Source organism: Myotis myotis, unplaced genomic scaffold (genome assembly GCF_014108235.1).
Source record: "Myotis myotis isolate mMyoMyo1 unplaced genomic scaffold, mMyoMyo1.p scaffold_m19_p_5, whole genome shotgun sequence".
In the NCBI taxonomy this organism is placed as follows: Eukaryota; Metazoa; Chordata; class Mammalia; order Chiroptera; family Vespertilionidae; genus Myotis; species Myotis myotis.
This window is the reverse complement of record NW_023416357.1, coordinates 109,906,292-109,929,270: the sequence shown is the minus strand read 5'-3', so window position 1 is coordinate 109,929,270 and position 22,979 is coordinate 109,906,292. Positions and strand designations below refer to the sequence as shown.

Sequence of the window (22,979 nt, the reverse complement as noted above, 5' to 3'; positions counted from 1 at the left end):
CTTTAGACATCAGACCCCCTGTTCTTTGTCGATTTCATGCAGATCCTGGTAAGATGGCTTTTCAGTTGCTGGTGGTATACAATTCAAAGTGGCTTACATAACAGGAGGCTGAGGGGAGGAGTTCATTTCAGCTGGGAAGCCCGGGGCTGGGTCTTGCGGCGCTGCTGGGCCCAGGCTCCCTTCTGCCTCAGCACTGTGTCCCTTGGAGTGAGCTGCCTTTCCGCAGGCCCTCCCTGCGTGGCCATCCGGCCGCTCTGGCTTACAGCAGCCTTATGGGTAGCACTTTGTGCGGGACTAGGAGGCTGCTCTTGTCTAATAGTACATACAAGTGTTCGGGTCTGGCTCTGATTAGACAGGCTTGGGTCATGTGAGCAACCCTGGACCAATCCCAGTGACGGGGATGGACTGTGCTGATAGGGCAGGGCTGGGCTGGGCAAGCTCTTCAGGAACCCGGGGAGGGGGTAGGTCAGCTCCACTGGTCCCACAAAAGGTGGAGGTACTGGGGCGCAGACAGATGGGAGGAGGCTCACGAGGAATGTCAGAAGGAAAGGAAATGTGTGCTAGACAGACAAAAACAGATGTGGGCAGTTTGCCACAGTAGGGCATAAAGGAAGCTTCCCAGCATCTTATGATAGCCACATCTGTCACCAAAAGTGCCTTCCCCTGTACTAGCGAAGAGCTGCCTATCCCTGCCAAGCAGGGGGTATGGACACTGCCGGGGAGTGTTCATGGAATGTGCTTTTCCCTCATGTGAGGGTCTACCCCGCTGGGCTCTGGGGTCTGAGTAGAGAAAAATGAGAAGTTTCCTGAAGTTTCCTTTCTAATGTGGGAGTCACTTAACAAGCGTGTCAGTTCTCTGTTGTTACATAACAACTTGCCACATACCACGGACTTAACAGAACACATGTCACGTTTTCTGTGTGGTAGGAGTCCTGGCACGGCTGTCAGGGTCAAAGAAGGGGTCTGAGGGACCTGACGGGTGGGGAAGGACAGACCAGAGGCCTCAGGGTGGAAAGGTCCAGGGTTGGCAGGAGGGGCTTTGAGTGGAGAAGTGGGATTTGAGAGGCAGAGCAGGTTTGAACAGAGAAGGACAATTACGGAGGCTTGGACGTCGGGGATCTCTGACCACTTCCCATTGGAAGCTGTCTAAGTGCCGGAGAATGTTAAAATTGAAATTTCCATTCTCAGTCCAGTGTGCGTCATGTCTGATTTATTGTGGCCGGGCCATATTACAATAGAAGAGAAGGCTCTTGGCCGGACCTCTGTGGAAAGGCCGAGTGTGTTAACATGGAGGAGACATCCCAAAGGAGTGTGTTTTTGGAGGGAATGGTGTATATTGGGAAGAGGAGGTAAGCAACACGGAGACCCGGGAAGCTAGACTGAGGGAGGCATCCCAGCTGGCTAGTCCCGGCTGGCTCCGGAGGGAGGAAGACAGTCTGATTGCGTGGTGGGTGTCCCCTGAGAGGAAGGCTGTGGGACTGGTCCCTGGGCAAGGCAGGATGGGAGAGGATTCCTGGCCTAGTGCTGGGCCTTTTGTCTGAGACGGCATCAGAAGTCGGGAGGGCTGACCCAGTTGTCACTTCCCGGAGGCCAGGTGAGCTGGTGTTGAGTGCGGGGTCAGCAGTGGGAAGGAAAGGCCCCTGACCTGGCGTCCTCCTTGGCTGGTCCAGAGGCCCATACGGGAGGGAGGCCTAATGGAGGCGGTGATCGCGTCACCGAGGGGGATGCGGAGGTGAGCCCGGGTCAAGCTGCTGCTGCCTCCTGCTCTCCGAGTAGCAAACTCAGGTGACCAGTCCCGGGCAATGGCTCCCCTTCCCTGTGGAACCCTCCCAGGTTTTGGCACCAAATGTTAGGGCTGCTGAGGGGGGAACACATGAGGCCAGAAGAGGTAAAGAATTATAAATGTACCAGGTCATCTGGAGACCAGATGGCTGAGCCCCAAATGGTGCCAGTGCCCAGGGATAGGGCGTCAGAGGTTTTAAAGGAGTCTAAATGGGTTTTTTCTGGGCAGAGAATTCTCTGGGTGGGTCTGGATCCTGGGAAAGTCTGGAGGTGAAGGATAATGGTCTTAGCAAGTGGAATGTGGTCCAAGGGAAAGGGGATGTTGGTTGAAGTGGCCTGGAGGTCAGTTCCCAGGGGAGGAACATTGCTTCTATTTGAATAGACCTCACATCTAAAAGCCTGCTGCCTGGCTGTATCAGGCGACGTGGTTCATGGCAGTGTTTCAGGTAAGGAATGAAGGTCGCTTTCCTGAGAGAAAGCGACAAGAAGGGACCTCAAGACATCATTGGGGACTTCAAGAACTTGAGGAATTCACCAAGTCTGCAGGTATTGCAGGCAAACCTGATGGCAGCTAGGTGGCTCAGCTTCTTTGCCCTGAGGGGCTAATTAAAGCACAATCATTAGATTCCAGCAAAGCAGGTTTTTAAAAGCCTATATAATCAATTGCTATCCTTATTGTGTTTGTGCAAACAATCAGGCCAAATTGTAATTAGACTTACTGCAGTGAATAAATTGGGTCTTGATTTAGCTCGTTAATAAAAATAAGGGTGATTTTAGAGGGAAAATGTGTTTCAATAGATTCCATACACGTAGTTGTGAATGTTAGATTCCAGTTCAGTTCATTATCTTCAAAATTTTAATGTTTTTATGTCAATCAATTTGGCCTAGTCAGGGATATTGCCCCAAAATTAACAGAAAGGGCCACAAAGAATAGTGAGTCAAATTCATGGGACTACCTGCTAAAGAATATAAACTGGTATACTGGCTACTTCCCTTCATAGGACCTTTAACATTCCTATTTCTCATCCTTGTTTTTGGCCCATGTATTCTGCACCATTTTTCATCTTAAGGACCACTTTGAGCCTTCGCCATCCAGTCCCTCAGGGAATTCATGCTGCTGCAACCCCTCGGTCCAACCAGGAGGAATCTATACAGTGTTCCAGTCGACTACAAGCAAAACCCATCCCCCTGTGATATCAACGTTCCCCCCTCAGCAGGAAGTAACTACAAAAGATAGGACCTTTGTCCCTATTCCATAAAACAAAAAGGCTGGAATGTTAGGTCTGATCAAATAATTGAATCAATATCCCCTCCCCTGGGAACTGATCTTTAGGCCACTTCACAACCAACATCCCCTTTCCCTTGGACCACATTCCACTTGCTAAGACCATTATCCTTCCCCTCTGGACCTTCCCAGGATCCAGACCTGCCCAGAGAATTCTCTGCCCAGAAAAAGCCTGCCCAGAGTCCTTTAAAATCTCCCCATCCCTGAGTGCTGGTGCCATTTGGGGGCTCAGCCCATCTGGATTTCCAGATGACCTAATCTATAATAATAAAGGGTAATATGCTAATTAGACCAGACGTCTTCCGGACATCCTTCCTGACGAAGCTGGGGCCAGAGGGAAGCCAGCCGGTGGCCCGGGTGCCTGCAGGGGGCCGGAGCAAAGCAGCCCGGGTCCTTTGCTGGGCGCTTAGTAAGACTGCAGTCAGTGTTGCCAGGGCTGGGTTTTCATTTGAGGTCGCCTGGGGAAGGATCTACATCCAAGCCCACATGGTCACTGGTAGCATCCAGTCCCTCTCTTGTGGCAGTGCACACATTTTGTTTTGCTTCTTCAAAGCCTCCAAGGAAGAGAGTCTCTTAGCAAGGGGATGTCACATTCTTGTGTAATCATGCCACTTTTTAAAAATATATATATTTTATTGATTATTTACAGAGAGGAAGGAAAGGGATAGGGAGCCAGGAACATCGATCAGCTGCCTCTTGCACACCCCCACTGGGGATATACCTGCAACCAAGGCACATGCCCCCGACCGGAATTGAACCCGGGACCCTTCAGTCCGCAGGCCGACCCTCCATCCACTGAGCCAAACGGGCCAGGGCAAATCACGCCACTTTTGCCGTGTTCTGTGGCTTAGAAGCCATCACAGGCCCGCCCGCACTCGGGAAGAGGGTCCCACAGGGCACGCATGCCACAGGTGGGGCCACGGCTCCACCTTCGCGCCCACCTGCTGCAGCGAGTGAGGAAAATGCTGGGTTGGGATAAGTTCACTGAAGAAAGTAAAGGGTAATGAGTAGCTGGGAGGCCATGTTTGCCACGATGACCTGGGAGTTCTCGCTGAACCAAAGAAGGCGAAGTTGCCACCTTGCCAAGAGCTGGGGACACAGCAACATAAAGGCCAGAGACTGGGAGGGGCTTTCCACATTTAAGAAAGTGTGTGGGGGGCCTGGTGAGCAAGCGGTAAATGGGGAGAGAGGCGCCCATTATGCAGGGCCTCACAGAGAACAACTTTGCAGCAAAGAGCAAAGGGAAGATGATGAAGAGTCTTACACATCACGGTAAGAGAGACACAAGCACACTAAGAGTTTTAAAGATCACTCCCTGGCCGGCAGATTGGGACCGGAGGCTGGCTGGGAGGTCGCGGGGCCCAGAGCGGGGATGGTGTGCCTCACAGTAGGTGGAGGTCCTGGAGACCCTCCTCGTTGGAGAGCCCGCGGTGCCAGTGCTGGGTTGCAAGTGGATGGGGAAGGAAAGGGGAGCACAATGATGCTACCTAATTTGTAACTTGAGCCGGTGGGTAGGCAGTGACAGTTTTCTGAGATGGTGGCTGTGAAAATTCAAAGTCTGCTCTGGTCATATTAAGTCAGGCATCCTCTCTGACTCCCAGAGGATGTGTCGGGAGAGTGGCTTAGAGCAGGTGTGGCGGGGCATGCAAGATTTGGGTGTATTTTCAGTGCTGAGAGCTTTCTTATGGAATGTTCTCCTAAGGGTGGCCAAGAGATCATTTTATTTATTTTTATTTTTAAAAATTTAAAACTTCTTTATTGACATACAAAAACCTACCCATAATTAATGCAGGCAACTTAATGAGTTTGGAGGTAAGTATATGACTTGAAATTATTGCCTCAATCTATGGCGTCAGCGTATCACCTCAGAGTTGCCTCCCACCCTCTTTATTCCTTCTTATTATTGTAATTTGTGATAAGAACACTTAACGTGGGCAAGGCAGACAGTATCCACCTGGGAACCTGAAGCCCCTGGTTCAGGCTAGGGAGCGGTTAAAAAAAGATCGTTTTAAACATCCCTGCTTCAAACTCTGCCAAGTGCAAGGTGCTTTCCCACTGCATTTAAAAATGGGTGCGGCCCCCTGAGTGGACGAGACCCCGGGCAAGCTGCCCTGCCGGCCTCTCGGGTTGCAGCTGCCAGCCTCCGCATTTTACAGGGGAAACAGGTTCAGAGCTTAAATGACTCACCCAATTCAGCCAAGAACCGTGGCATCAAAGCTTTGCAGTTGAGACTTTGTCCCAGTCCCAGGGGCCCAAGGCCTTAGCCAATGAAACGAAGTGAAACATACAGAACTCAGCACAGCACCTGCCACAGACTAGAGCCAGTTGTGGGCAAACTACGGCCCGTTTGAAATGAATAAAACTAAAAAAAAAAGACCGTACCCTTTTATGTAATGATGTTTACTTTGAATTTATATTAGTTCACACAAACACTCCATCCATGCTTTTGTTCCGGCCCTCCGGTCCAGTTTAAGAACCCATTGTGGCCCTCGAGTCAAAAAGTTTGCCCACCCCTGAACTAGACCCTGGGGACCAGCTGTCAGCACCACGGGGCACCCTCCTCTAAGACTCAGAGGAACAGGAATGTGTCAAAGGCCCACTGCTAGCCACACGTGGAGAGACGTAGGACTTGCTGGTTACTCAACTGGTATCGTTGGCCTTTTAGATCCAGCTCAGTGTGTGGCTCAAGAAAGGCAATTCATCCCGGCGCATGAAAACGAGAATAACCTCCATTCACTTAGCTACGCCACTTCACCCCAAAACGTGTGTGTGTGCAGGCAGAGGCATCCTGCGTAGTAAACGTGCGAGAACACACGCACGCCCCGGGTGGCTGGTGCGTTGTGGCATTATGGATTATTGGAGTGCTTTCCTGGCCTCCTGGAGGACGTGGGTGGGATTCCATCCATGCCTGGTGTGCCTGGGATGTCGCTATGTGAGTAGTGGCCAGCGTGTGGTGGGCATAGCCCCTCCTCGCCTCCCGTTTCCGGACTCCGCCCACCCCCCACCCCCGCCCCAGCAGCCAGCTGTCTCGCTGGCATGCACATCTCCCACTGCGCCCTGTGACAGGCATGGGGAGCAGGCGGCACCTCTGCTTCGGCTCCTCAGTCTGCAGTGAGAACGTGGTCCCACCCGCCACGCGGAGGCTGGGAGGACGATCTCTAGACTATGTAAGTGCTACAAAGCACTACCTGACCCAACCTTTAATGACGACGTTTCTGTCTGCTCTTATTCCACCCTCCTCCTCCCTACCTGCCCCTCTCTGCTCTTGCCTGGGCATAAAAACATTGTTATCTTTCCTTCAGGTAGGCCAGAACGTTGTGCAAAGACACCCCTGAACAATCCAGAACAGTTCTCAGCTGGGGGTGATTTTGCACCCCCTACTTGGGACACCGGCAGCATCTGGAGGTGTTCTGATTGTCATGAGTGCGCGTGTGTGTGTGTGGGCGGGGGGGGGGGGGGGGGGGGGGGGGCTGCTGCCATCTGGTGGACAGAGACCAGGGAGGCTGCTCCACATTCTGCAGGGCACAGGGCGCCCTCAACACAATGATCTGGGCGGGCGGGGCGGGGCCAGGTCTGCGCAGGGCAGCCAGTTAGACTAGCGGCCTCTGGAAAGCCCAGACCTTCACATTTGTGAAATATGTCAGGGTTTCCTAGCAGCGCCGAGAGGTCCCGCTCCTCTGTCTTCATGTCCCTCCTCCAACAGGCAGGAGAGGACGCTGGGGCGACCCAGCCAGCTCTCCACCGCCTCTGGTTAAAGCAGAGGTGACGAGGCGAGACAGGGAGAAAGGGCCAGCTGCAGATCCTTCCAGGCTGCAGACCGCCCAGCTTCCCAAACCTCAGGGCCCATGCAGGGCCCCTCAGTCCCCTGCCCCCTTGGAAACCTTGAAACCAGCAGAAGGAAATGGAAGGAGTTTCCTAAAACATGTGCTTCACTCTAGAGCCAGTAGGGGGCGCTCCCATCCCGGTGGTGCAATGCTTCTTTACATGTAAAGTGCAGACCTCCGCGGGCTGTTAAAAGGCAGGTTTGGAGTCCGAGGTCTGGAGCAGAATCTGTTTCTGTGCCGTTACCAGCTCCCCGGGGAGCCTCCCACGGACCACACTTTGGTGGCAGGGCAGGGGCCGCGATGGCCAGTCCTCCCTGTAGACGTGCAGCTGAGGCCCAGAGAGGGGAGCCCTTCCCCTCGCGCTGTGACCTGCAGTGCCAGGCCGGTGGCTCCTGCACCGGGCTGCTTCCCGACACCCTCCCTCTGCCCCCAGCAGGGAAGGAGGGGAGCCCCGCGTGGGGGGGTGGGGCGGGAGGGGGAGGTAACTTCTACTTTGAGTGAAGCTTCTTTGACCTACATTTTTGGTCAAAACACTTTGCTTACAGAAGTATCCGTGGGAATTCAAAGATGGACAGAGCCAGAATCTCGGCTCTTCAGCCTTGAGGGAGCCAAAGCAAAATAAATTTGTTAACAACGCATTCTTATTTCTGGTTTATACAACTTTGGCTATTATTCCAAAGAAAAGCTTACATGTAATTTGGTGTATTCTTGTAGATGCAAGTTATAATCATAGACTTTTTCCTAAAAATAAAGGTTCTTTAAGCCTGAATAAGTTTGGATGCTTACAGACAAAAAAGCCTCTCTCTTTTCTTTCTTCTTCTTTTTTTAATCTCACGTGAGGATATTTTTCCATTGATTTCCAGAGAGAGTGGAAGAGAGAGGGAAAGACAGAGAGAAATATCGATGTGAGAGAAACACATCAATTGGTTGACTCCTGCACGCGCTGGGACTAGGGCCCGGCCAGGGAGGAACCTGCAACCAAGGTACATGGCCTTGACCAGAATTGAGCCCAGGACCCTTTCGGTCCACAGGCTGACACTATCCACTGAGCCAAACCAGCTAGGGCAGGCCTCTCTTTATAAGAACGCTGAGCAGCTCATTAAACATGAAGTCCAAAGGCAAGTGGTCCCAAGGTGATTCAGGAAACCCAGTGCTATTGTGGTTAGTTATTAACAAAGAAAGGGGGCAAATGGAACCAGACAGTAAGCCTGATCAAGCAGGGACAGCTTTACAGTCACTCCAGGCATCCAAGTGGGCTTTCCAGACTCCCCAGGGAACAACCGGCCCGTCCCCCCAGATTAATGGGGGGGGGGGTAATCAGCGAGGGGGGATTCCTCACATGCACATGGCAGCCAGATGATGAAGCAAAACTGCGAGGCATGTGCATCGGAGCCAAAATGATGACCTCGAAGGGGAGGAGTCCAGCCCTGGGAATCTGGGAGAAGACGCTAGGAGAAGGGCAGGCAACCCTGGAAGACCCAGGAAAGGGGTTGGTAGGGAGAGGCACCAGCACAGCCTAGGAAGAGCCAGGAAGAGACTGGATGGTTTGAAAGAAAGCCTGCTCTCTCCCAAGCGGAGGAAATATAATCGAAGCTGACGAAGCCCCAGGCACACGCCTCCGCAGCGGTGAGGGCCTAACCGCTGCACCGATTGCATCTGGACAGGAGCCGAGACTGCTGGATGGCTGGAGCCTCGATGCCCGGCTGACGGCAGGGCATCTCCGGGTCCTGCTCCTCCTGGGCTTGGTGGGGGCACGTGCGAGCCTGTGGCCCTGAGGCGGGGCGTCTTCCTCTGCGAGATGGAGCTGAGCCACCTGTTCCTGGAGGAGACGTGGGACAGGATGCAGCTGAGGCAGTCCTTTGTGTTCGATCCAGTAACTCCTGCCACTGCACCTGTGCGCACCCCGGAAGTGTATTTCATGTGCTACCCTGGCAGAATCCTGTCTCCCTCAGCACCAACAGGACATCATCAGTTGGTAGGTTTTCTGTTTTTCTCGGCAGTTTCCTGTGTCCTTACGCTTGTTTCCTCATGATAACAAGAGGCTGCCACAGCTCAAGGAATCACAATGTCACAGCCACATCTGTGCCACTCTCCCCAAATCCCCACATGCCCACCTACCCAGAAGCTCTCTGTACCCTCTTGTTTTGAGGTTTTCTTTTTAGTAGAGGACATGCTAATTGATTTTTGAGAGAGAAGACAGAGAGAGAGAGAAAGAGAGGGAAACATCAGTGTGAAAGAGCAACAGCAATAGGCTGCCTTCCCATACCCACCCTGACCGATCGACTGGGGATCAAACCCGCAACCTAGGTGTCCTGACAGGTGTCAACATAAGAAACATTCAAACCTGTAAAGAATTTTTGTAAGTTTATTTGAGCCAAACTGTCAACAATTGCGGAATCTCAACAAATTAAGATAATGCTCTGGAGAATGGCAGGTTTTCACCTTGTTTTACACGTGACAATCAGAAGAGGAGCCGTAAGCGGGTTACATGAACTCCATTGGCGATGGATTAGGGAGGTGGGAGAAAGCAAAGCGGGGAAACCTCTGGGATTGGATAAAAAGTAAAATGATAGGCCGGCTGGTGTTGCTCAGTAGTTGAGCGTTGACGTATGGACCAGGGGGTCACGGTTCGATTCCTAGTTGGGGCATATGCCTGGTTTGTGGGCTCAATCCCCAGTTTGGGGCATGCAGGAGGCAACCGATCAATTATTTTCTCTCATCATTGATGTTTCTATCTCTCCCTCTCCCTTCCTCTCTGAAATCAATAAAAAAAAATTTTTTAAAGAAGTAAAATGATAGACACATACTCCTTTTACTTAGGTGGGTGCAGGATAGTTAAAGGTCAACAATAACAATGAGAGGATTTGTGGACTCCACAGAGCAGTGCCTGTGCTTTGGGGGGGTCTGGAAAAAGGAAAATTACTTTGACATTCCAACGATGTGTTATTGTAGATGCAATAGGCTTAGTTAACGTCAAGATTGACCTTTGTCAGGGAAGATACAGGCCTAGGACATGACTACCCACCATAAACTTCTTTTTAATTTAAAAAGTTTTCATTTTAGACCATCCTTTGTGGTTACTTTAGGTCTGAGTTTGTAAGGCTGCCATGCAGGCCTTCCCTGAGCTTGTCAGGTTAGCATGTGGCCCCTTTTTGTCCACACCGCCCCCCCCTTTGGGTCATAAATCAATCTAAAGGATGCATTGACGACCAACCTTTTGGTTGGATAATTGAGTCCAGAGTCCCACGGTGCTAGGAAGCCCCATTCCTAGTATGTCTCAGTGTCAGCATTTGTCTTCCTGAACAGGGTGGACCACTGGGGATGGGGCAACACCATAACCTTAGGTGGCATTCAAAGTCGAATTATTATTCTTCAAAAAAAAGGCAGGTGAATGGGAGCCATTCAGACCCTATATGTCCTTGTTAAAAAGTATTCTGGATCCTTTCTAATTTTTGAGCTACCGTGATCCGAGTCCCTTTGCTGCTTGTCTCAAGTTTTGTTTTTCTGCATCTAGTATAACATTTACATACCAAGAACAAAAGCAGCAATACTAAACCAGTAACACCAATTAGGAACAGAAAATGTCTCCTACTAGACAAGGAAGGGCCTGAGGGGAACAAGCATCCCAGCCAACCAGATCCCTTCACATGTGTCATCATAATTTTTATTAAGCTAATTATATGTTTTCCTCCTTCATCCTCTGTCACTTTACCTTACGATATGTTTGACCAGATGAATTAAGACTTTCTACTATTTCATTATCTGGAAGCTCTGCCTTTTCTTCGGGGCAGTTAGTTTCCATAGAAATGACTTCATGAGGATTAAGTTCAATTTCCCAATACATTGGATTTTCACTATCAATATTATCATAGGTTTTATGAACCTCAGGCCATGTTATTTGGCCTATAATTTCAGTATTATGCCATATTCCAGTAGTCTTTAATGTTAATTTGGTGCTATTACAACATAAACCACTTAGTATAACAGAAGAATTTTCTAACCCTTCTCAACAAAAATGCCCCTTTCCCATACCATATATTGGTATTTGTTGGGGTGGATACAATAGGCCAGAACTGGGTGGGTTCAGTATTCCATATGGATTGGGGGGCATAACCATTCACCTTTCCGGCTTTCACAAACAGTGAGATGGGTTCCCACTGTTGGTTACTTTTAAATATGGCCCATCTACTTCCCGTTATTGAGGATGGTCCCATACCAGCCAGTTGAACTACTGGGAATGTAAGCTTAGGATCTAACTGGGGTACCTGCGCTTTTAATACACAATGTTGTAGATCGCATTTCCCATCCAAAATTTTCCAAATTCCAGGGGAACCGTATGAGTCCCCAAAGTATCTGGCCTGGGCTTCTGCATCCATTGGAGTTGGCCATTGTTTCATAGCCAACTCAGATTCCATTTGCATTAGCATAGACAGTAGGCCCTGTTGAGTTAGGATACAGGCACATTCCCATTGTTGGGTTTGTGCATGAGATTTTATAGTCTGTAGAGTCCATTCTATCCATGAAACTAAGGCTTTATTGCCTTTCCATGCTGCTTCCCACCCCTTTCCTTCTTCCTGAAACAGCATTCCCTCTATATGACCTATTTGAAATAAAGAATCTTTTTCTAATGAATGACGTTCTTCATTAGCTGCAAGTTCAGCTTGTCCCAGGCTACCAAGGCCAGCCCCTACTCCTCCAAGTATTCCCCTCTTGCTTCTCTTAGGGGGCCAAGGTTATTGAATCTGCCAGGAATGTCCAGGGGAGATTCAAGGCTTCTGAAATTTTGGCTAGTTGAATTTTGATTACACCATTGGTATGTTCCACCAGTCCAGAGGACTGGAGTGACAGAAACAATGGAAATGCTGTAGTATAGGCCAAATGTTACAGATGGATTTATTATTTGCTCAGTGAAATGAGTCCCTCAGTCACTGTAACTCAGAGGGAATTCCCCAATTGGGAATTATTTTCTCTAATGATAATTTACCAACCGTTACAGCTGTTGCTCTCCTGCAAGGAAAGGCCTCAACCCAGTGAAAAAACATACAAATCATAACTAATATATATTTGTATCCCTGAAATGTGGGCATTTGGATAAAATCCAATTGTCATACTTCAAATGGACACAAAGCAAGTGGGAAATGTCCTTGGGATCCATGGAGTGGTTTTCCTGGGTTATATTTTGGACAGATAGAACATCTACCGTACACTTTATGAGCTACTGTAGGAGAAGGTTTCCAGTAATGTTGTTTACTCCATGAAATCATCTTTTCAGGACTCCAATGTGTTAGCTCATGTATGTGTTGAAGTACAGGGAGTTGGGGTTCTATAGGAAAATGGGTTTCTGATTGGGTCCAAGCCATATCTGTCTGTCAGGTCAAAGGTTCTCCCTTTTTGTTGCCATATTCTCTTTTTGTCTTCCATAGCTGTGTGTTGAAACTATAAAAGATAACCTTTTATTGAGTTAAAAAAAAAAAAAAAAAAAGCAAAGAACCTTCTGGGGTCTGGATAACTTGACCAATGCAGCCTGCTTAGCTGCAGCATCAGTGAAATGATTTCCTTTTGCTTCCATGGTGGTAGCTTTAGAATGCCCTCGGAATTTTATAATTGCCAATTGTTTTGATTGCTGTGTGGTATCTAAAAATTCTGCAACCAGTTTTTCATTTTTAAGAAAAGAATATTTCTATTGATTTCAGAGAAGAAGCGAGAGGGAGAGATAGAAACATCAATGATGAGAAAGAATCACTGATCAGCTGCCTCCTGCTCACCTCCTCCTGGGGATTGAGCCCTCAGCCCTGACCACATAATCAAACCCAAACTGTGACCTCCTGGTTTATAGGTTGAAGCTCCAACCACTGAGAAACATTGGCCAGGCCAGTTTTCCACTTTTTATGGGCTTCCCAGAGGAGGTTAAGAAGCCTCACTGCTTCCATAACATTCCAAAGACATGAGCTACAACAAATGCATAGCGACTATCAATGTAGATATTGACTACTTGACCTTTGGCCAATTGACTAGCCTGAGTTAGAGCAATTAGTTCAGCTTGCTGGGCAGATCTGATATCAGGCAGATAAGAACTTTCAATTATGTCCACCATGGAAGTTAGTGCAGATCCAGCTCGGAAATGTCCCTGTTCATCTTTTAGTTAAGATCCATCTGTGAACCAAATTAAGTGAGTATTATCCACAGGAGTTTCCTGTAAATCGTTCCTAGGAGCAAGAAGGTGGTCATCAAGTCAAACACAATTGTGGGTGTCTCCATCCTGTGATGAGGGTAACAAAGTGTCAGGATTAAGGCGATTGCACGAGTTAAAGTAATAGTAGGTGCAGAGAGCAGGAGTGCTTCATGAGAAGCCAGTCGACTGACAGAGAAGTGTTGAATGTGATGAGAGTTCAGCAAGGATTCAACAGAACAGGGAACATAAGTAGTTAAAGGGGAGCCCATGACTATCTCTTCTGTCTGTTTACATAACAAGGCTGTAGTGGAGATGGCCCTCATGCAGGGAGGGAGCCCTTTGGCCACTGGGTCTAGTTGCTGCTATAATACCTTGTAGTGTCTGGTGACCTCTGTGTTTCTGAGTTAGAACTCCTAAAGCATTGCCCTTACTTTCATATGTGAAAAGGAAGAAGGGAAGTGTATAGTTTGGATGCCCCAGAGCAGGAGCTTTAGATGGTTCTTCCTTTAGAGTCCCTACAGCTTGTTTCCCTTCAGGGTTCCACTGAATTGGACCAGGTGTATCTGACTTAAAAAGAGCATAGAGAGGCTGGGCTATCAATGAAAAGCTCGGAACCCATTTTCTACAATATCCAGTCAAGCCCAGGAATCCTCGAAGCTGCTTTCTTGTTCTTGGAAGAGGGAAAGGTAGGATTCCTCTAAGTCTTTCGGGGTTAATCAGTATCCCATCTTTGGATATGAGATGGCCAAGGTATTTTACTTGAGGTAAGCAAAACTGAAGCTTATCCTTCGAGACCTTATTTCCCTTTATGGCTAGCTGTTGTAGCAGGTAAATTGTGTCCTTTTGAGAGTCTAGTAATGTCCTAGAGTGCCGGGAGCCGGTCCATCCTTGCTGTTTCAAAGGACCTGGCATATATGGCATACTGTTCTTAAAATGTTTGCTCACCTTCTTGGCACTATGTGTTTTAACCAAGGTCTCTGAGAAAGGTTGTTTCCCCAGGTAGGGATTTTTCCCTGAAGTTAGGGAGGGAATAAAACCTCTTAACTAAGTGCCAGGCGGGTAATTAATCACTTTAACTATGAACAATCATGCTTAAGCTACATAATCTTTACTCCCTGGAATGGAGATAAGAAACGCCCTAACCTTTGTAATAGAGATTGATAGGATTGGAATCAACTGGTATAAATACAGATGTAAGAAGACAGAATCAAGAAGACAGAACCTACACAGAACCTAGAGACGGCAGAACCTCTCTGGAGATCCAGACCAGAACTTGGCTGGAGATCCTGGCTGGAGATCCTGGCTAGGCTGCTGATCAACTGAACACTGTCTCCATGTCCTTCCTTCTTGGCCGACTCTGTCTACACCTTTGGGGACCCCTGGACCCGCTGGGGATGGCGCCCAAACAGGGACCCCTAGGTAAGCGCCCCACTCTCAGGATGGATAGGACTCCACCGTAGGAAGAGGGTGGATAGTCTTCGCCAACTCCGTCCACACCTTTGGGAACCCCTGGAACAGGATTCCCCTGGGTAAGCCCCCCCCCATTGAGAACCCCACACTCGGGACGGATAGGAGTCCACCAGGGTGCTAGAGACCCCCCTATAGAGGATAAGTAGGGTAAGAAGGTGGATAGTACAGAACTTAGATTGAGAAGATGTGCCATACTGAGTCCAAAGAAAGAAGACTCTGTATTGATCTTTAGATTAAGAAGATGTGCCATACTGAGTCTAAAGAAATAAGACTCTGTATTGATATTTTAACACATATGCTTGCTAGCAGAGGAGTTAAGGTTACGCCCAGTCAGACAAAATGTTTTATACAAGAAGTATGTCCATGCTTTTCTGAGGAAGGAAAGGTGCCGGAAAGGCAAATGTAAAGGCATGGGAGGAGGTAGGCCCAAGGAGCCTTATCCTTAACCCCACTGCAGCCTTTCCACCCTGGGAAAGTGCAGGATTGGCAAGCTCTCCCTGGGATGATAGATCAGGACTCAGGTAATAGCGGAAAGCGCCAATCCTACTCTTAAAATGGATACAAGAGAGCATTTCGGGTTTTTCTTTTTAATGCCCGCTTTTAAAAAATAAAAAAGGGGGAATTTGCCGGGAGCCGGTCCATACTTGCTGTTTCAAGGGACCTGGCATATATGGCATACTGTTCTTAATATGTTTGCTCACCTTCTTGGCACTATGTGTTTTAACCAAGGTCTCTGAGAAAGGTTGTTTCCCCAGGTAGGGATTTTCCCCTGAAGTTAGGGAGGGAATAAAACCTCTTAACTAAGTGCCAGGTGGGTAATTAATCACTTTAACTACGAACAATCATGCTTAAGCTACATAATCTTTACTCCCTGGAATGGAGAGAAGAAACGCCCTAACCTTTGAAATAGAGATTGATAGGATTGGAATCAACTGGTATAAATACAGATGTAAGAAGACAGAACCAGAAGAAGACAGAACCAGGAGGCACAGAACCTACACAAAACGTTCTCTAGAGACAGAAGAACTTCGCTGGAGAGAACATGGCAAAAGATCCTGGACAGAAACTGGCATCAGAACCTAGAGACAGAACCTAGCGAGAGAACATGGCAAAAGATCCTGGATTGAACCTGACTACAGAAATTGGCAAGAGAACTTGACTAGAACCTGGTGACTGAACCTGGCTGGAGAACCTGGACAGAACCTGGCTGGAGAACCTGGAGAACCTAGCAAGAGAACATGGACACAGAACCTGGCTGGAGATCCTAAAGCAGAACCTCTCTGGAGATCCAGACCAGAACTTGGCTGGAGATACAGACCAGAACTTCGCTGGAGATACAGACCAGAACTTGGCTGGAGATCCTGGCTAGAGATCCTGGCTAGGCTGCTGATGAACTGAACACTGTCTCCGTGTCATTCCTTCTTCGCCGACTCCGTCCACACCTTTGGGGACCCCTGGACCTGCTGGGGTTGGACCCCGGCACTAGAGCATACAAGTAAATCATCCACATCCTAGATTAGAGTGGAATCTCTAGGAAATTTAACATCACTTAGATCAGCTTTTAATATCTGGAGGAAATAGGTGGGACTTTCTGTATATCCCTGGGGCATCACAGTCCAAATAAATTGTCAATTTTCCCAGGTGAAGGCAAAGAGATATTGACTGTCCTCTACCAGAATGATGAAAAAGGCACCACATAAATCTATTACTGAACAATATTGGCAGTCCACAGGAATGGCTGGTAATAAAGCATGTGGATTTGGAACCACAGGATGCCTGGGAATAACCATCCTATTTATAGCTCTGAGGTCCTGTACAAATTGCCATCCTTTCCCATTTGGTTTCTTTACTAAAAGGATAGGAGAGTTACAGGGGCCTGTATGTGGAATTATCAGTCCCCCTTTTAAGTAACCTTGTATAATGGCCTTAATTCCAGCTAGTGTATCAGGTCTTAAAGGATGTTGGAGAATATTAGGTAAAGGCAAAGTATTAACAATAGTTATTGTAATAGGAGTGACTGACTCGATCTTGCCACTATCTGTACTAGAAAGGACCCAAAGTTGCATTGGAACGTCCTACAACAAATGTTCAATTTTAAGATTATTTTCCTCTGGTGAAAGTTCCTTTAAAGTCTTATTTCCCCAATTGGTTCAGTATCTGACTCATTTAGTTCTAAATACTTTTCAACCTTCCAGGAAAAGTATATGTGAACATCATGAGTGATCCCTATCAGGTGAATTAGAGCCGATTTGACCAGTAAAAATATATGTTGCCCAGTAACATCCCCTAGTTGAAAGAGGATGGGTTCTGATTTAAAAACAGTCATTGGTTGGTTAGACACCCCCATCATTTGTACAGATGCTTTACTCTGATGGAGAGGGAAACTTAGATGGATAGGGTTAAGAATAGATAAAGTAGCCCCAGTATCCACAAGGCCCTAGTAACTTCCCCTTTTATGATAATTTCAATTTCTCCTAAAGTATTAGTAAGGAGAAGGGGAAAATACCCTCTCATAGTCCTCAGAGCAGCCCTATGCTTGCTTCTGTCTGTTTTCTCTTTTTAAATCCCATTTCAGTTTTCTACAATCTTTCTTATGGTTGCCTGGATTTTTACAGTAAAAACAGACTCCTTTCTCTCCTCTTCTAAGAGACTTCCGAGGAGAACTGGCTTGGTTGCTTAATGGTTGGAGCTGTAAGTTCATAATTTGAGCAACTTTATCTTTTTCCTTCTTTTGGATAGTTTTAGATAGTTCATCAGTCAGAATAACCAGTTCATCAGCATGGGTAGTCTGCCAGCTTAATTTAAGTTGTATAATCAAACTTACAAGCTCTTTATCTAGTCCTTCCAAAAATACTGAATTTAGTAAGGGATCATTTTGATGATCCTTGAAACCGTCTGGCGACAGACCTGAATATCGTTTGAAAGTTTTTTCAAAACATTCAAAGAAATCAAGCACTGGTTCATCGCGCTTTTTTTTACATTGCTGGGTCTTGGTTCAGTCCATTCTCCGAGGGAAAATCTCTAATTCCCTTCCTCCCCTTCCTCCCCAGCCACCCCCCCCTCCCCCCCGTTTTAAAAAATCATCTACAGGAGTCTGCCAGCGAACCTTATTCGCCATTCTGTTGCCTTGCTCTCAGAAACCACGAGGTGTATTAATTGGAATAGGTCAGAATAGCCAGTATCCTATGTCCTAACAGTTAAATCAAATTCCTTTGCAAAGCCATAGGGTCCTGAGAGGGTCAGGGAAATCTTTAGTTAGGCTGTTTTATTCTGTTCTCATCCAAGGAACATATACAATTGCTATTTCCCCTCTACCTGAGACGGGCTTTTTCTGGAAAGGAGCTGCTAGAATTCTTGAGTTATCTTTCTCTGAGTTTGTATTCTCATTTTCCCCCAGGTCAGCAGGGAATGGTAGTAGAGGGGATACAGGAGAAGGAAGAAGAGAGGTGGGGGCAAGTCTGCACAAGGAAGCTCAGAGAGCAAAGGGTATAGTGGAGGAGCTGTAGAAGGGGTGGTATGGGGTTTTGGCACTTACTTGCTTCAGAAGCCTTCTTCAGTTCAAAGACAGTCTCACATTTTCTTATTAACTTCCTGTAGGGAAGGTGTTTTACCCAATCCTCTCCTAAAAACTTCTAATTTCCAATCTAGATAATCTTCCCATTCATTTAATTTAATTTTAGAGCCAGCTTCTTCTAATTGAGTGCACAGAAAAATCAATTTGGAGGTGTCAAAAGTTCCCCACTTTGGCCATTTTAAGCTTTTATCATTTTTATTTTTTTTTAATCTTTATTGTTGAAAGTATTACATATGTCCCCCTTTCCCCCATTGACCTCCCGCCTTAGGCCTTCACCACCCTATTGCCTGTGTCTATGGGTTATGCATATATGCATATGAGTTCATTGATTGATCCCTTCTGAGGTTTGAAGGTCTGTTTGATGTTTCTATGTCTCTGGGTCTATTTGTGTTCATCAGTTTATGTTGTTCATTATATTCAACAAATGAGGGAAATCATGTGATATTTATCTTTCTCCAACTGGCTTATTTCACTTAGCATAATGCTCTCTAGGTCCATCTATGCCATTGCAAATGGTAAGAGTTCTTTCTTTTTTACAGCTGTGTAGTATTCCACTGTATGGATGTACCACAGTTTTTAAATCCACTCATCTGCTGATTGTCAGTTAGGCTATTTCCAAATCTTAGCTATGGTAAATTGTGCTGCTATGAACATAGGGGTGCATATGTCCTTTCTGATTGGTGTTTCTGGTTTCTTGGGATATATTCCTAGACGTGGGATCACTGGGTCAAATGGGAGTTCCATTTTTAATTTTTTGAGGAAACTCCATACTATTTCCCATAGAGGCTGCACCAGTCTGCATTCCCACCAGCAGTGTACGAGGGTTCCCTTTTCTCCACATCCTGGCCATCACTAATCACTTGTTGATTTGTTGATGCTAGCCATTCTGACAAGAGAACCCACTGCAAGGGAGAACATATTGCCAACAATACATCCAATAAGGGGTTAACCTCCAAAACTTATAGGGAACTCATACAACTTAACAAAAGGAAGATAAACAACCCAATAAAAAATGGACAAAGGAACTAAATAGATAGTTCTCCAAAGTGGACATACAGAAGGCTAAGCAATGTATGAAAAAATGCTCAATTACTGATCATCTGAGAGATGCAAATCAAAACAACAATGAGGTACCACCTCACACCTGTCAGAAAAGCTTTTGTCATTTTTAGTTAAATTTTTCCATTTTTGTGGATATTGCAAGTTGAAATTCCATGGAATTGTACATGTAACTTGCTGGAGTATTAATGGGGGACTGGGATTCTTGGGGTTTACCAACCTTAGAGATGCAATTTCCCATTTTTTAAATTTTAATTTAATTTAATTTTTTTATATCTGCGGAGTCTGAGCAAATTTTCTGGGATGTTACGTAGTGGGTGGAAGTGTGCTGCTTATGGGTTGACTCCTCGAGACTCCCACCCCTCGAGTTTCCATTAGTCCTCTTATGTGTCTCGGTTTCTCTCCCGGCTGTCTAAAACAAGCATGTCAAACTCGTGGCCTGCAGGCCGCATGTGGCCCTAAGGACACCTGAGATTCAGGCTGGAGGGATTATATGCCAATTGATCTTCAGAGCTCTCATTTATACAGCGAAGGCATTTTTTTTCCTTTTTTCTCAGACTCTCAGAAAGCAATTCCAATTGAAAAGCCAAAAACCAGTGACTTATTTTTCCTTCAGTCTCGCCTTGGCCTGGGTTCTGGCAGCCCTTAACCTTAGTTCTACTCAAGGACTTAAAAATACAGCTCACATAAAGTCATACCCTCTACCAAAGCAAGTGAATGTCCTGGTTCCAAGAGACAATTCACCCAAGTTCACCTGATACGGTGAGGAGCTGGCGGGGCTCACTGGGCCCCTTGCTGGATCCTAGCACTGGGTCCCTGCCAGGGCTGACCAGCAGAACCTGAGCGACGGCTGAATGATTGTGCTGGCACACACTTCTGTGAAAGAGAGGGCTAAGCAACTGCCTGGTTTGAGAAACCAAAGAGCCCCATTCGCCTGCCTCCTCAGTCTTTTATTGTAGCAACAGCTTGAACTAAAATTAACCTCTAGATACTATCAGCAGGGTAAGACACATGCATCTGCAGTGTCCTTTAAGCAAGGACGTCTAAAGACTAAACATAAAGATTCCAGTAAACACCCGGGGGTTTGGAAAAGTCAAGGCAGGGGCTGCTGCCTTCAGCAAGGTCCCCTAGAGGCCCCCGACCTTTCAGAGAATCCTCCTTACAGACTTTCCAACCAAGTCCCATGCTTCCCCCCTTTTCGTTTTGCTGGCTGCAGAAGACAGAGGGAGATGGTGAACTTTCTGCCTTGGAATGTTGGGGTCTTCGAAGCGCATTCACTGCCTGAGTTCAGACTTTGTAGATTATAAGAAAAACAAAGAGAATGACAGTGACAGAAATGGTTAGTCCCATCAGGTACCAACTGATTCTAGGAAACCATGTGGTGGGGTCTATCCACTCCAAATGCTCCTTTACCGTATTCCAAGCAGTAGTCTGTTGTTCATGTTCATTGATAGCAAGTAAGGACTCTTTAATTTGCCTTTGCCACCTGTTTACTTCTTCAGTAAGGTTATCATGAAAGACTCCCCATAGATGCTTTTTAGCATCAATCCACTGATGGTGACGACTGTTCCATTTTAAAGGGGTACTTATGCTCCTAATCACAATTAAGCACTTGCGTGTATGCTATAGCGTCCTGTCTTTCCCCCAAATATTCAATGGCTGCCTCTATTGCCTGTAGTCTAGCTAACATTTTCTTATCTATGTGCTGTTGTATAGTGAACTCCCTAGTTACATTATAGGCCATATTGTCTACAAATGTGGCTGTCTGCACAGACTCAGAAAGGGCCGCCAGGGCAACGCTGGCAGTAGTAAGAATAACAACAGCTGAGATAATGGCTGCAGTGAGCATCCCCAAAAATCTTTTGGGCCATATTTGGCTCAGTGCTCTTTCTAAGACTTTGATAGCTGATGAGCCTTGCCATTTCCTGGCGAGATTAACAGGTATCAGGATTTCTGCTTGTCTCCTAAGTACCATACCAGTGCTGATGGTCAATAAGGTAGTATTCTGGGTGGTACTACAGATTGCAGAGTAAGCTCCTTCTCCAATCTGTACTAGAAAAGATGAACTGTGGCTGATTAGTAGATGGGGGCCCATAACAAAGACATGGGTGAGTGGTGCAAATCAGGCTATTGTCAGGAAGATTATTAGTAAAAGTTATACTATGTGGCCAGAGGAGTTCTGGTAGTCACTGTGCCACAATTTCAAAGGGCTGAAAACACCGCCATAAAGTTTCCTGAACTGGAAAGCCTAGTACTCGAGGTCATGGGGAACTCATCTCCCTCAGTCCAAACCTCAGGTTTGCCTGCATAATCGATGTAACTAGCATTAGACGCATGGTGTACCAGAGTGTCAGTGTGGTTGGCTTGCAAATGACCATGTGGGCTTCAATCTATAACCTGATGGTCCTCTAGGACCATCAAATGGGCATGATTTCCTCGACAAACTTCCCAACGGAATGCCTCAGCAGCGGGGTCCCACCACTTATTTTGCTTTCACAGAAGGATGGGAGGCACAGTAGCATTAGTCAGATTGCCGCAGGCCAGACTGCCTGCGGAGAGAAAGGTTAGCTGGGCCTTAATTTGATCATGTTTAGGAATGATATATAACCAGATCTAATTATGAGCTCTTACACAGTACAGAGAAGACTTGGAGGAGGTAACACATAAGGGTAGTAGATTGGAATGAAAAGAGGTATTGGGAGGGACAGGTGTCCATTACGTCCCATTCTCAAGACTGCCTATTGGTGGCAAGTCTACTCCCCATAAGAAGGATGTTAGGTTGTTAGACACAGGAAAATGGGGGTCCCCCGAAGTGAGGGGGCTAAAGAAAGGTGGGTCTATAATGTGGGCCTAATATAAGGTGGCAGATGCTGGTGCCCAAAGCCAGGCAAAAATGCCAAACCATACCGCACGGGAGTTGAGGTGAATCAAGGAAGTCATAGCAAGAAAAAGGTTATCTGGGTGTGTGGAGCGTGAGTATCTTCCAACAGTTGCTCAGCCTCTGCCATCAGCTTCTTCATCATTCCCCAGGTCATTCCAGGGGCCGTCTGGGGCCGGTGGAGGCACGTCATTCGGGGCTATGGAATCCCCAAGCCTACCAGATGCTTCATTTCTGGGAGAGGATTGGTCCCGTGCCATGCCATGATAGGGTTTAATCTGACGAGCTGGAATCCACAGCGGCCCTGTGGGGGCAGAAGCACATGCATATCCTCTCCCCCATGTTAATAATTCATTGGGTCCTTTCCAGCTATTAGTGTCCACATCTCGCTACAAGACCTGTGGTTTCTGAGCTGGTGCTATAGAAGTAAAGTGACGCTCTACGGGGGATAGAAAGCAGTCATTCAGATTCAAAAAATTAAGGGTAAAGAGTGCTTTGGATAGCATCATAGCTGGGTCCTTGAGTCCCATATCCCCCCTTTTTTTGTTTTACTAGTGCTTTTTAAGGTTGAATGGGCACGCTGGACAATGGCCTGCCCTGTGGATTGTAAGGGATTCCTGTGGAATGCTGGATGGACCAAGTCCTGCAAAAGGTGGCAAAGGCATGGCTGCTATAAGCAGGCCCATTGTCAGTTTTCATTTTGGTTGGGATTCCTAAAAAGGCAAATGTGAGATGTTTAATAACATTCCATGTGGCTTCGCCAGGAAGAGCATGGGCACTGATCATACCAGGAAAAGTGTCCATAGTTACGTGTATATACCGGAGTTTCCCAAAAGAGGCAATGTAAGTGACATCTGTTTGCCAAAGGTCATTGGCCTGTAGGTCCCCAGAATTAATTCCCATGGAGGGTGGTGAGGTGCCTGTCACTTGACAAT

The 22,979-nt window shown here is 47.1% G+C and overlaps 1 long non-coding RNA gene across 1 annotated transcript; it reads left to right on the top strand.

Annotated features, from left to right (window-relative positions):
* Positions 1-2: 2 nt before the first annotated feature.
* On the top strand, positions 3-3,062 carry LOC118656311. The gene is made up of 2 exons (XR_004967569.1): positions 3-48; positions 2,853-3,062. It is a non-coding gene; the product is annotated as an uncharacterized LOC118656311 (long non-coding RNA).
* The last annotated feature ends 19,917 nt before the right edge of the window (positions 3,063-22,979 follow it).